Source organism: Glycine soja, chromosome 11 (assembly GCF_004193775.1).
Source record: "Glycine soja cultivar W05 chromosome 11, ASM419377v2, whole genome shotgun sequence".
NCBI classification, from domain to species: domain Eukaryota; kingdom Viridiplantae; phylum Streptophyta; class Magnoliopsida; order Fabales; family Fabaceae; genus Glycine; species Glycine soja.
The window spans coordinates 29,999,174-30,013,522 of NC_041012.1; positions in this window are offsets into that span (position 1 = coordinate 29,999,174).

The following is a 14,349-nucleotide window of genomic DNA, read 5'->3' on the forward strand; positions in this document are numbered from 1 at the left end:
AACTCGAAATGGACGACACATGAACAGCCCTAAGCAATTACATTCATGTGGCTCCGAAAAAGGGTGAGAATGGAGGATTGACTTGAGGGTCCTCTCTTAGGCAATCATGGAACACAGCTCCAAACTCGAAAATGGAGCACACATGAACAGCCCTAAGCAGTAACATTCATGTGGCTCCGAAAAAGGGTGAGAATGGAGGAATGCCTTGAGGGTCCTCACTAAGGAAATCATGAAACTCAGCTCCAAACCCGAAAATAGAGGACATATGAACAGCCCTAAGCAATAACATTCATGGGGCTCCGAAAAGGGTGAGAGTGGAGGATTGCCTTGAGGTTCCTCACTTAGGCAATCATGAAACACAGCTCAAAACTCGAAAGTGGAGAACACATGAACAGCCATAAGCAATAACATTCATGTAGCTCCGAAAAAGGGTGAGAATGGAGGATTGCCTTGAGGGTCCTCACTTAGGCAATCATGGAACACAGCTCCAAACTCGAAAATGGAGGACAAATAATCAGCCCTAAGCATTAACAATCATGAGGCTCCGAAAAAGGGTGAGAATGGAGGATTGCCTTGAGGGTCCTCACTTAGGCAATCATGAAACACAGCTCCATACTCGAAAATGGAGAACAAATGAACAGCCCTAAGCAATAACATTCATGTGGCTCCGAAAAAGGGTGAGAATGGAGGATTGCCTTGAGGGTCCTCACTTAGGCAATCATGGAACATAACTCCAAACTCGAAAATGGAGGACACATGAATAACCCTAAGCATTAACATTCATGTGGCTCCGTAAAAGGGTGAGAATGGATAATTGCCTTGAGCTTCCTCACTTTGGCAAATATGGAACACAACTCCAAACTCGAAAATGGAGGACACATGAACAGCCCTAAGCAATTAGATTCATGTGGCTCCGAAAAAGGGTGAGAATGGAGGATTGCCTTGAGGGTCCTCTCTTAGGCAATCATGGAACACAGCTCCAAACTCGAAAATGGAGGACACATGAACAGCCCTAAGCAGTAACATTCATGTGGCTCCGAAAAAGGGTGAGAATGGAGGATTGCCTTGAGGGTCCTCACTTAGGCAATCATGGAACACAGCTCCAAACTCGAAAATGGAGGACACATGAACAGCCCTATGCAATAACATTCATGTGGCTGCGAAAAAGGGTTAGAATGGAGGATTTCCTTGAGAGTCCTCACTTAGGCAATCATCAAACACAGCTCCAAACTCGAAAGTGGAGGACACATGAACAGCCCTAAGCAATAACATTCATGTGGCTCCGAAAAAGGGTGAGAATGTAGGATTGCCTTGAGGGTCGTCACTTTGGCAATCATGGAACACAGCTCCAAACTCGAAAATGGAGGACACATGAATAGCCCTAAGCAATAACATTCATGTGGCTCTGAAAAAGGGTGAGAATGGAGGATTGCCTTGAGGGTCCTCACTTAGGCAATCATGAAACATAGCTCCAAACTCGAAAGTGGAGGACACATGAACAACCCTAAGCAAAAATATTCATGTGGCTCCGAAAAAGGGTGAGAATGGAGGATTGCCTTAAGGGTCCTAACATAGGAAATCATGAAACACAGCTCCAAACTCGAAAGTGGAGGAGACATGAACAGCGCTAAGCAATAACATTCATGTGGCTCCAAAAAAGGGTGAGAACGGAGGATTGCCTTGAGGGTCCTCACTTAGGCAATCATGAAACACAGCTCAAAACTCGAAATTGGAGAACACATGAACAGCCATAAGCAATAACATTCATGTGGCTCCGAAAAAGGGTGAGAATGGAGGATTGCCTTGAGGGTCCTCACTTAGGCAATCATGGAACACAGCTCCAAACTCGAAAATGGAGGACAAATGGACAGCCCTAAGCATTAACAATCATGAGGCTCCGAAAACGGGTGAGAATGGAGGATTGCCTTGAGGGTCCTCACTTAGGCAATCACTGAACACAGCTCGAAACTCGAAAATGGAGGACACATGAACAGCCCTAAGCAATAACATTCATGTGGCTCCGAAAAAGGGTGAGAATGGAGGATTGCCTTGAGGGTCCCCACTTAGGCAATCATGGAACACAGCTCCAAACACGAAAATGGAGGACACATGAAAAGCCCTAAGCAATAACATTCATGTGGCTCTGAAAAAGGGTGAGAATGGAGGATTGCCTTGAGGGTCCTCACTTAGGCAATCATGAAACACAGCTCCAAACTCGAAAGTGGAGGACACATGAACAACCCTAAGCAAAAATATTCATGTGGCTCCGAAAAAGGGTGAGAATGCAGGATTGCCTTAAGGGTCCTAACATAGGAAATCATGAAACACAGCTCCAAACTCGAAAGTGGAGGACACATGAACAGCGCTAAGCAATAACATTCATGTGGCTCCAAAAAAGGGTGAGAACGGAGGATTGCCTTGAGGGTCCTCACTTAGGCAATCATGAAACACAGCTCAAAACTCGAAAGTGGAGAACACATGAACAGCCATAAGCAATAACATTCATGTGGCTCCGAAAAAGGGTGAGAATGGAGGATTGCCTTGAGGGTCCCCACTTAGGCAATCATGGAACACAGCTCCAAACTCGAAAATGGAGGACACATGAACAGCCCTAAGCAATAACATTCATGTGGCTCCGAAAAAGGGTGAGAATGGAGGATTGCCTTGAGGGTCCTCACTTAGGCAATCATGAAACACAGCTCCAAACTCGAAAATGGAGAACAAATGAACAGCCCTAAGCAATAACATTCATGTGGCTCCGAAAAAGGGTGAGAATGGAGGATTGCCTTGAGGGTCCTCACTTAGGCAATCATGGAACATAACTCCAAACTCGAAAATGGAGGACACATGAACAACCCTAAGCAATAACATTCATGTGGCTCCGAAAAGGGTGAGAATGGAGATTGCCTTGAGGTCCTCAATTAGGCAATATGGAACACAGCTCCAAACTCGAAATGGACGACACATGAACAGCCCTAAGCAATTACATTCATGTGGCTCCGAAAAAGGGTGAGAATGGAGGATTGCCTTGAGGGTCCTCTCTTAGGCAATCATGGAACACAACTCCAAACTCGAAAATGGAGCACACATGAACAGCCCTAAGCAGTAACATTCATGTGGCTCCGAAAAAGGGTGAGAATGGAGGATTGCCTTGAGGGTCCTCACTAAGGAAATCATGAAACTCAGCTCCAAACCCGAAAATGGAGGACACATGAACAGCCCTAAGCAATAACATTCATGGGGCTCCGAAAAGGGTGAGAATGGAGGATTGCCTTGAGGGTCCTCACTTAGGCAATCATGAAACACAGCTCCAAACTCGAAAGTGGAGGACACATGAACAGCGCTAAGCAATAACATTCATGTGGCTCCAAAAAAGGGTGAGAATGGAGGATTGCCTTGAGGGTCCTCACTTAGGCAATCATGAAACACAGCTCCAAACTCGAAAGTGGAGGACACATGAACAGCCATAAGCAATAACATTCATGTGGCTCCGAAAAAGGGTGAGAATGGTGGATTGCCTTGAGGGTCCTCACTTAGGCAATCATGGAACACAGCTCCAAACTCGAAAATGGAGGACATATGAACAGCCTTAAGCAATAACATTCATGTGGCTCCGAAAAAGGGTGAGAATGGAGGATTGCCTTGAGGGTCCTCACTTAGGCAATCATGGAACACAGCTCCAAACTCGAAAATGGAGGACATATGAACAGCCTTAAGCAATAACATTCATGTGGCTCCAAAAAAGGGTGAGAATGGAGGATTGCCTGGAGGGTCCTCACTTAGGCAATCATATAACACAGCTCCAAACTCGAAAATGGAGGACACATGGACAGCCCTATGCAATAACATTCATGTGGCTGCGAAAAAGGGTGAGAATGGAGGATTTCCTTGAGAGTCCTCACTTAGGCAATCATCAAACACAGCTCCAAACTCGAAAGTGGAGGACACATGAACAGCCCTAAGCAATAACATTCATGTGGCTCCGAAAAAGGGTGAGAATGGAGGATTGCCTTGAGGGTCCTCACTTAGGCAATCATGGAACACAGCTCCAAACTCGAAAATGGAGGACACATGAAAAGCCCTAAGCAATAACATTCATGTGCCTCCGAAAAAGGATGAGAATGGAGCATTGCCTTGAGGGTCCTCACTTAGGAAATCACGAAACACAGCTCCAAACTCGAAAATGGAGGACACATGAAAAGCCCTAAGCAATAACATTCATGTGGCTCCGAAAAAGGGTGAGAATGGAGGATTGCCTTGAGGGTCCTCACTTAGGCAATCATGGAACACAGCTCCAAACTCAAAAATGGAGGACACATGAACAGCCCTAAGCAATAACATTCATGTGGCTGCGAAAAAGGGTGAGAATGGAGGATTTCCTTGAGAGTCCTCACTTAGGCAATCATGAAACACAGCTCCAAACTCGAAAGTGGAGGACACATGAACAGCGCAAAGCAATAACATTCATGTGGCTCCGAAAAACGGTGAGAATGGAGGATTGCCTTGAGGGTCCTCACTTAGGCAATCATGGAACACAGCTCCAAACTCGAAAATGGAGGACACATGAACAGCCCTAAGCAATAACATTCATGTGGCTCCGAAAAAGGGTGAGAATGGAGGATTGCCTTGAGGGTCCTCACTTAGGCAATCATGAAACCCAGCTCCAAACTTGAAAATGGAGGACACATCAACAGCCCTAAGCAATAACATTCATGTGCCTCCGAAAAAGGGTGAGAATGGAGGATTGCCTTGAGGGTCCCACTTAGGCAATCATGCAACACAGCTCCAAACTCGAAAATGGAGGACACATGAAAAGCCCTAAGCAATAACATTCATGTGGCTCCGAAAAAGGGTGAGAATGGAGGATTGCCTTGAGGGTCCTCACTTAGGCAATCATGAAACACAGCTCCAAACTCGAAAGTGGAGGACACATGAACAACCCTAAGCAAAAATATTCATGTGGCTCCGAAAAAGGGTGAGAATGGAGGATTGCCTTAAGGGTCCTCACTTAGGCAATCATGAAACACAGCTCCAAACTCGAAAGTGGAGGACACATGAACAACCCTAAGCAAAAATATTCATGTGGCTCCGAAAAAGAGTGAGAATGGAGGATTGCCTTAAGGGTCCTCACTTAGGCAAACATGAAACACAGCTCCAAACTCGAAAGTGGAGGACACATGAACAGCCCTAAACAATAACATTCATGTGGCTCCGAAAAAGGGTGAGAATGGAGGATTGCCTTGAGGGTCCTCACTTAGGCAATCATGGAACACAGCTCCAAACTCGAAAATGGAGGACACATGAAAAGCCCTAAGCAATAACATTCATGTGGCTCCGAAAAAGGGTGAGAATGGAGGATTGCCTTGAGGGTCCTCACTTAGGCAATCATGAAACACAGCTCCAAACTCGAAAATGGAGGACACATGAAAAGCCCTAAGCAATAACATTCATGTGGCTCCGAAAAAGGGTGAGAATGGAGGATTGCCTTGAGGGTCCTCACTTAGGCAATCATGGAACACAGCTCCAAACTCGAAAATGGAGGACACATGAACAGCCCTAAGCAATAACATTCATGTGGCTCCGAAAAAGGGTGAGAATGGAGGATTGCCTTGAGGGTCCTCACTTAGGCAATCATGAACACAGCTCCAAACTCGAAAATGGAGGACACATGAACAGCCCTAAGCAATAACATTCATGTGGCTCCGAAAAAGGGTGAGAATGGAGGATTCCTTGAGGGTCCCACTTAGGCCATCATGGAACACAGCTCGAAACTCGAAAATGGAGGACACATGAAAAGCCCTAAGCAATAACATTCATGTGGCTCTGAAAAAGGGTGAGAATGGAGGATTGCCTTGAGGTTCCTCACTTAGGCAATCATGAAACACAGCTCCAAACTCGAAAGTGGAGAACACATGAACAGCCATAAGCAATAACATTCATGTGGCTCCGAAAAAGGGTGAGAATGGAGGATTGCCTTGAGGGTCCTCACTTAGGCAATCATGGAACACAGCTCCAAACTCGAAAATGGAGGACACATGAACAGCCCTAAGCAATAACATTCATGTGGCTCCGAAAAAGGGTTAGAATGGAGGATTCCTTGAGAGTCCTCACTTAGGCAATCATGGAACACAGCTCCAAACTCGAAAGTGGAGGACACATGAACAACCCTATGCAATAACATTCATGTGGCTGCGAAAAAGGGTGAGAATGGAGGATTTCCTTGAGAGTCCTCACTTAGGCAATCATGAAACACAGCTCCAAACTCGAAAGTGGAGGACACATGAACAGCCCTAAGCAATAACATTCATGTGGCTCCGAAAAAGGGTGAGAATGGAGGATTGCCTTGAGGGTCCTCACTTAGGCAATCATGGAACACAGCTCCAAACTCGAAAATGGAGGACACATGAAAAGCCCTAAGCAATAACATTCATGTGGCTCTGAAAAAGGGTGAGAATGGAGGATTGCCTTGAGGGTCCTCACTTAGGCAATCATGGAACACAGCTCCAAACTCGAAAATGGAGGACACATGAACAACCCTAAGCAATAACATTCATGTGGCTCCGAAAAAGGGTGAGAATGGAGGATTGCCTTGAGGGTCCTCACTTAGGCAATCATGGAACACAGCTCCAAACTCGAAAATGGAGGACACATGAAAAGCCCTAAGCAATAACATTCATGTGCCTCCGAAAAAGGGTGAGAATGGAGGATTGCCTTGAGGGTCCTCACTTAGGCAATCATGGAACACAGCTCCAAACTCGAAAATGGAGGACACATGAACAGCCCTAAGCAATAACATTCATGTGGCTCCGAAAAAGGGTGAGAATGGAGGATTGCCTTGAGGGTCCCCACTTAGGCAATCATGGAACACAGCTCCAAACCGAAAATGGAGGACACATGAAAAGCCCTAAGCAATAACATTCATGTGGCTCTGAAAAAGGGTGAGAATGGAGGATTGCCTTGAGGGTCCTCACTTAGGCAATCATGAAACACAGCTCCAAACTCGAAAGTGGAGGACACATGAACAACCCTAAGCAAAAATATTCATGTGGCTCCGAAAATGGGTGAGAATGGAGGATTGCCTTAAGGGTCCTAACATAGGAAATCATGAAACACAGCTCCAAACTCGAAAGTGGAGGACACATGAACAGCCCTAAGCAATACATTCATGTGGCTCCAAAAAAGGGTGAGAATGGAGGATTGCCTTGAGGGTCCTCACTTAGGCAATCATGAAACACAGCTCCAAACTCGAAAATGGAGGACACATGAAAAGCCCTAAGCAATAACATTCATGTGCCTCCGAAAAAGGGTGAGAATGGAGGATTGCCTTGAGGGTCCTCACTTAGGAAATCACGAAACACAGCTCCAAACTCGAAAATGGAGGACACATGAAAAGCCCTAAGCAATAACATTCATGTGGCTCCGAAAAAGGGTGAGAATGGAGGATTGCCTTGAGGGTCCTCACTTAGGCAATCATGGAACACAGCTCCAAACTCGAAAATGGAGGACACATGAAAAGCCCTAAGCAATAACATTCATGTGCCTCCGAAAAAGGGTGGAAATGGAGGATTGCCTTGAGGGTCCTCACTTAGGAAATCACGAAACACAGCTCCAAACTCGAAAATGGAGGACACATGAAAAGCCCTAAGCAATAACATTCATGTGGCTCCGAAAAAGGGTGAGAATGGAGGATTGCCTTGAGGGTCCTGACTTAGGCAATCATGGAACACAGCTCCAAACTCGAAAGTGGAGGACACATGAACAGCCCTAAGCAATAACATTCATGTGGCTCCGAAAAAGGGTGAGAATGGAGGATTGCCTTGAGGGTCCTCACTTAGGCAATCATGGAACACAGCTCCAAACTCGAAAATGGAGGACACATGAAAAGCCCTAAGCAATAACATTCATGTGCCTCCGAAATAGGGTGAGAATGGAGGATTGCCTTGAGGGTCCTCACTTAGGAAATCACGAAACACAACTCCAAACTCGAAAATGGAGGACACATGAAAAGCCCTAAGCAATAACATTCATGTGGCTCCGAAAAAGGGTGAGAATGGAGGATTGCCTTGAGGGTCCTCACTTAGGCAATCATGGAACACAGCTCCAAACTAGAAAATGAAGGACACATGAACAGCCCTATGCAATAACATTCATGTGGCTGCGAAAAAGGGTTAGAATGGAGGATTTCCTTGAGAGTCCTCACTTAGGCAATCATCAAACACAGCTCCAAACTCGAAAGTGGAGGACACATGAACAGCCCTAAGCAATAACATTCATGTGGCTCCGAAAAAGGGTGAGAATGGAGGATTACCTTGAGGGTCCTCACTTAGGCAATCATTGAACACAGCTCGAAACTCGAAAATGGAGGACACATGAACAGCCCTAAGCAATAACATTCATGTGGCTCCGAAAAAGGGTGAGAATGGAGGAATTCCTTGAGGGTCCCCACTTAGGCAATCATGGAACACAGCTCCAAACACGAAAATGGAGGACACATGAAAAGCCCTAAGCAATAACATTCATGTGGCTCTGAAAAAGGGTGAGAATGGAGGATTGCCTTGAGGTTCCTCACTTAGGCAATCATGAAACACAGCTCCAAACTCGAAAGTGGAGAACACATGAACAGCCATAAGCAATAACATTCATGTGGCTCCGAAAAAGGGTGAGAATGGAGGATTGCCTTGAGGGTCCCCACTTAGGCAATCATGGAACACAGCTCCAAACTAGAAAATGAAGGACACATGAACAGCCCTATGCAATAACATTCATGTGGCTGCGAAAAAGGGTTAGAATGGAGGATTTCCTTGAGAGTCCTCACTGAGGCAATCATGGAACACAGATCCAAACTCGAAAATGGAGGACAAATGGACAGCCCTAAGCATTAACAATCATGAGGCTCCGAAAAAGGGTGAGAATGGAGGATTACCTTGAGGGTCCTCACTTAGGCAATCATTGAACACAGCTCGAAACTCGAAAATGGAGGACACATGAACAGCCCTAAGCAATAACATTCATGTGGCTCCGAAAAAGGGTGAGAATGGAGGAATTCCTTGAGGGTCCCCACTTAGGCAATCATGGAACACAGCTCCAAACACGAAAATGGAGGACACATGAAAAGCCCTAAGCAATAACATTCATGTGGCTCTGAAAAAGGGTGAGAATGGAGGATTGCCTTGAGGTTCCTCACTTAGGCAATCATGAAACACAGCTCCAAACTCGAAAGTGGAGAACACATGAACAGCCATAAGCAATAACATTCATGTGGCTCCGAAAAAGGGTGAGAATGGAGGATTGCCTTGAGGGTCCCCACTTAGGCAATCATGGAACACAGCTCCAAACTAGAAAATGAAGGACACATGAACAGCCCTATGCAATAACATTCATGTGGCTGCGAAAAAGGGTTAGAATGGAGGATTTCCTTGAGAGTCCTCACTTAGGCAATCATGGAACACAGCTCCAAACTCGAAATTGAAGGACACATGAACAACCCTATGCAATAACATTCATGTGGCTGCGAAAAAGGGTTAGAATGGAGGATTTCCTTGAGAGTCCTCACTTAGGCAATCATCAAACACAGCTCCAAACTCGAAAGTGGAGGACACATGAACAGCCCTAAGCAATAACATTCATGTGGCTCCGAAAAAGGGTGAGAATGGAGGATTGCCTTGAGGGTCCTCACTTAGGCAATCATGGAACACAGCTCCAAACTCGAAAATGGAGGACACATGAAAAGCCCTAAGCAATAACATTCATGTGCCTCCGAAAAAGGGTGAGAATGGAGGATTTCCTTGAGGGTCCTCACTTAGGCAATCATGGAACACAGCTCCAAACTCGAAATTGAAGGACACATGAACAACCCTATGCAATAACATTCATGTGGCTGCGAAAAAGGGTTAGAATGGAGGATTTCCTTGAGAGTCCTCACTTAGGCAATCATCAAACACAGCTCCAAACTCGAAAGTGGAGGACACATGAACAGCCCTAAGCAATAACATTCATGTGGCTCCGAAAAAGGGTGAGAATGGAGGATTGCCTTGAGGGTCCTCACTTAGGCAATCATGGAACACAGCTCCAAACTCGAAAATGGAGGACACATGAAAAGCCCTAAGCAATAACATTCATGTGCCTGCGAAAAAGGGTGAGAATGGAGGATTGCCTTGAGGGTCCTCACTTAGGCAATCACTGAACACAGCTCGAAACTCGAAAATGGAGGACACATGAACAGCCCTAAGCAATAACATTCATGTGGCTCCGAAAAAGGGTGAGAATGGAGGATTGCCTTGAGGGTCCCCACTTAGGCAATCATGGAACACAGCTCCAAACACGAAAATGGAGGACACATGAAAAGCCCTGAGCAATAACATTCATGTGGCTCTGAAAAAGGGTGAGAATGGAGGATTGCCTTGAGGGTCCTCACTTAGGCAATCATGAAACACAGCTCCAAACTCGAAAGTGGAGGACACATGAACAACCCTAAGCAAAAATATTCATGTGGCTCCGAAAATGGGTGAGAATGGAGGATTGCCTTAAGGGTCCTAACATAGGAAATCATGAAACACAGCTCCAAACTCGAAAGTGGAGGACACATGAACAGCGCTAAGCAATCACATTCATGTGGCTCCAAAAAAGGGTGAGAACGGAGGATTGCCTTGAGGGTCCTCACTTAGGCAATCATGAAACACAGCTCCAAACTCGAAAATGGAGGACACATGAAAAGCCCTAAGCTATAACATTCATGTGCCTCCGAAAAAGGGTGAGAATGGAGGATTGCCTTGAGGGTCCTCACTTAGGAAATCACGAAACACAGCTCCAAACTCGAAAATGGAGGACACATGAAAAGCCCTAAGCAATAACATTCATGTGGCTCCGAAAAAGGGTGAGAATGGAGGATTGCCTTGAGGGTCCTCACTTAGGCAATCATGGAACACAGCTCCAAACTCGAAAATGGAGGACACATGAAAAGCCCTAAGCAATAACATTCATGTGCCTCCGAAAAAGGGTGGAAATGGAGGATTGCCTTGAGGGTCCTCACTTAGGAAATCACGAAACATAGCTCCAAACTCGAAAATGGAGGACACATGAAAAGCCCTAAGCAATAACATTCATGTGGCTCCGAAAAAGGGTGAGAATGGAGGATTGCCTTGAGGGTCCTGACTTAGGCAATCATGGAACACAGCTCCAAACTCGAAAGTGGAGGACACATGAACAGCCCTAAGCAATAACATTCATGTGGCTCCGAAAAAGGGTGAGAATGGAGGATTGCCTTGAGGGTCCTCACTTAGGCAATCATGGAACACAGCTCCAAACTCGAAAATGGAGGACACATGAAAAGCCCTAAGCAATAACATTCATGTGCCTCCGAAATAGGGTGAGAATGGAGGATTGCCTTGAGGGTCCTCACTTAGGAAATCACGAAACACAACTCCAAACTCGAAAATGGAGGACACATGAAAAGCCCTAAGCAATAACATTCATGTGGCTCCGAAAAAGGGTGAGAATGGAGGATTGCCTTGAGGGTCCTCACTTAGGCAATCATGGAACACAGCTCCAAACTAGAAAATGAAGGACACATGAACAGCCCTATGCAATAACATTCATGTGGCTGCGAAAAAGGGTTAGAATGGAGGATTTCCTTGAGAGTCCTCACTTAGGCAATCATCAAACACAGCTCCAAACTCGAAAGTGGAGGACACATGAACAGCCCTAAGCAATAACATTCATGTGGCTCCGAAAAAGGGTGAGAATGGAGGATTGCCTTGAGGGTCCTCACTTAGGCAATCATGGAAAACAGCTCCAAACTCGAAAATGGAGGACACATGAAAAGCCCTAAGCAATAACATTCATGTGCCTCCGAAAAAGGGTGAGAATGGAGGATTGCCTTGAGGGTCCTCACTTAGGCAATCACTTAACACAGCTCGAAACTCGAAAATGGAGGACACATGAACAGCCCTAAGCAATAACATTCATGTGGCTCCGAAAAAGGGTGAGAATGGAGGATTGCCTTGAGGGTCCCCACTTAGGCAATCATGGAACACAGCTCCAAACACGAAAATGGAGGACACATGAAAAGCCCTAAGCAATAACATTCATGTGGCTCTGAAAAAGGGTGAGAATGGAGGATTGCCTTGAGGGTCCTCACTTAGGCAATCATGAAACACAGCTCCAAACTCTAAAGTGGAGGACACATGAACAACCCTAAGCAAAAGTATTCATGTGGCTCCGAAAAAGGGTGAGAATGGAGGATTGCCTTAAGGGTCCTAACATTGGAAATCATGAAACACAGCTCCAAACTCGAAAGTGGAGGACATGAACAGCGCTAAGCAATAACATTCATGTGGCTCCAAAAAAGTGTGAGAACGGAGGATTGCCTTGAGGGTCCTCACTTAGGCAATCATGAAACACAGCTCAAAACTCGAAAGTGGAGAACACATGAACAGCCATAAGCAATAACATTCATGTGGCTCCGAAAAAGGGTGAGAATGGAGGATTGCCTTGAGGGTCCTCACTTAGGCAATCATGGAACACAGCTCCAAACTCGAAAATGGAGGACAAATGGACAGCCCTAAGCATTAACAATCATGAGGCTCCGAAAAAGGGTGAGAATGGAGGATTGCCTTGAGGGTCCTCACTTAGGCAATCATGGAACATAACTCCAAACTCGAAAATGGAGGACACATGAACAACCCTAAGCAATAACATTCATGTGGCTCCGTAAAAGGGTGAGAATGGATAATTGCCTTGAGCTTCCTCACTTAGGCAAATATGGAACACAGCTCCAAACTCGAAAATGGAGGACACATGAACAGCCCTAAGCAATTACATTCTTGTGGCTCCGAAAAAGGGTGAGAATGGAGGATTGCCTTGAGGGTCCTCTCTTAGGCAATCAAGGAACACAGCTCCAAACTCGAAAATGGAGGACACATGAACAACCCTAAGCAGTAACATTCATGTGGCTCCGAAAAAGGGTGAGAATGGAGGATTGCCTTGAGGGTCCTCACTAAGGAAATCATGAAACTCAGCTCCAAACCCGAAAATGGAGGACACATGAACAGCCCTAAGCAATAACAATCATGGGGCTCCGAAAAGGGTGAGAGTGGAGGATTGCCTTGAGGGTCCTCACTTAGGCAATCATGAAACACAGCTCCAAACTCGAAAGTGGAGGACACATGAACAGCGCTAAGCAATAACATTCATGTGGCTCCGAAAAAGGGTGAGAATGGAGGATTGCCTTGAGGGTCCTCACTTAGGCAATCATGAAACACAGCTCCAAACTCGAAAGTGGAGGACACATGAACAGCCGTAAGCAATAACATTCATGTGGCTCCGAAAAAGGGTGAGAATGGAGGATTGCCTTGAGGGTCCTCAATTAGGCAATCATGAAAAAGCGCTCCAAACTCGAAAATGGAGGACACATAAACAACCCTAAGCAATAACATTCATGTGGCTCCGAAAAAGGGTGAGAATGGAGAATTGCCTTGAGGGTCCTCACTTAGGCAATCATGGAACACAGCTCCAAACTCGGAAATAGAGGACACATGAACAACCCTAAGCAATAACATTCATGTGGCTCCGAAAAAGGGTGAGAATGGAGAATTGCCTTAAGGGTCCTCGCATAGGCACTCATGGAACACAGCTCCAAACTCGAAAATGGACGACACATGAACAGCCCTAAGCAATACCATTCATGTGGCTCCGAAAAGGGTGAGAATGGAGGATTGCCTTGAGGGTCCTCACTTAGGCAATCATGGAACACAGCTCCAAACTCGAAAATGGAGGACACATGAACAGCCCTAAGCAATAACATTCATGTGGCTCCGAAAAAGGGTGAGAATGGAGGATTGTCTTGAGGGTCCTCACTTAGGCAATCATGAAACACAACTCCAAACTCGAAAGTGGAGGACACATGAACAGCCCTAAGCAATAACATTCATGTGGCTCCGAAAAAGAGGGTTGGCGGGACCGAATAGTCCACCGGGTTTTTCCACCTAAAAGGATAACATGCTTTTTGCAAAGAAAAATAAATCATTCGCGAGAGCACCATATCTTAGAGAAACAATATACTTGTGCCCCGGGTAACTTTCCTTGTAACCGAGAATGAAGGGTAGGACGTCAACTTTTAGCTTTAAAATGAACATGCAGGGGAAGCATCGGGCTGAGCTGAAAATAAATCACTCATAGTGTATAAAACTCACAAGGCAAGTGTTTTATCCTATCCCCAAACCATAACTGCACCAGGACTTCATTTTGCACACGATTTCCTATCGAATCAGAGATCAAATGTACGATCACGGACCAATAGGATTTTCTCGAGGGTGGTGTTTTTGGAGAGGAAGCTCGGTGTTTCGGTCTTTT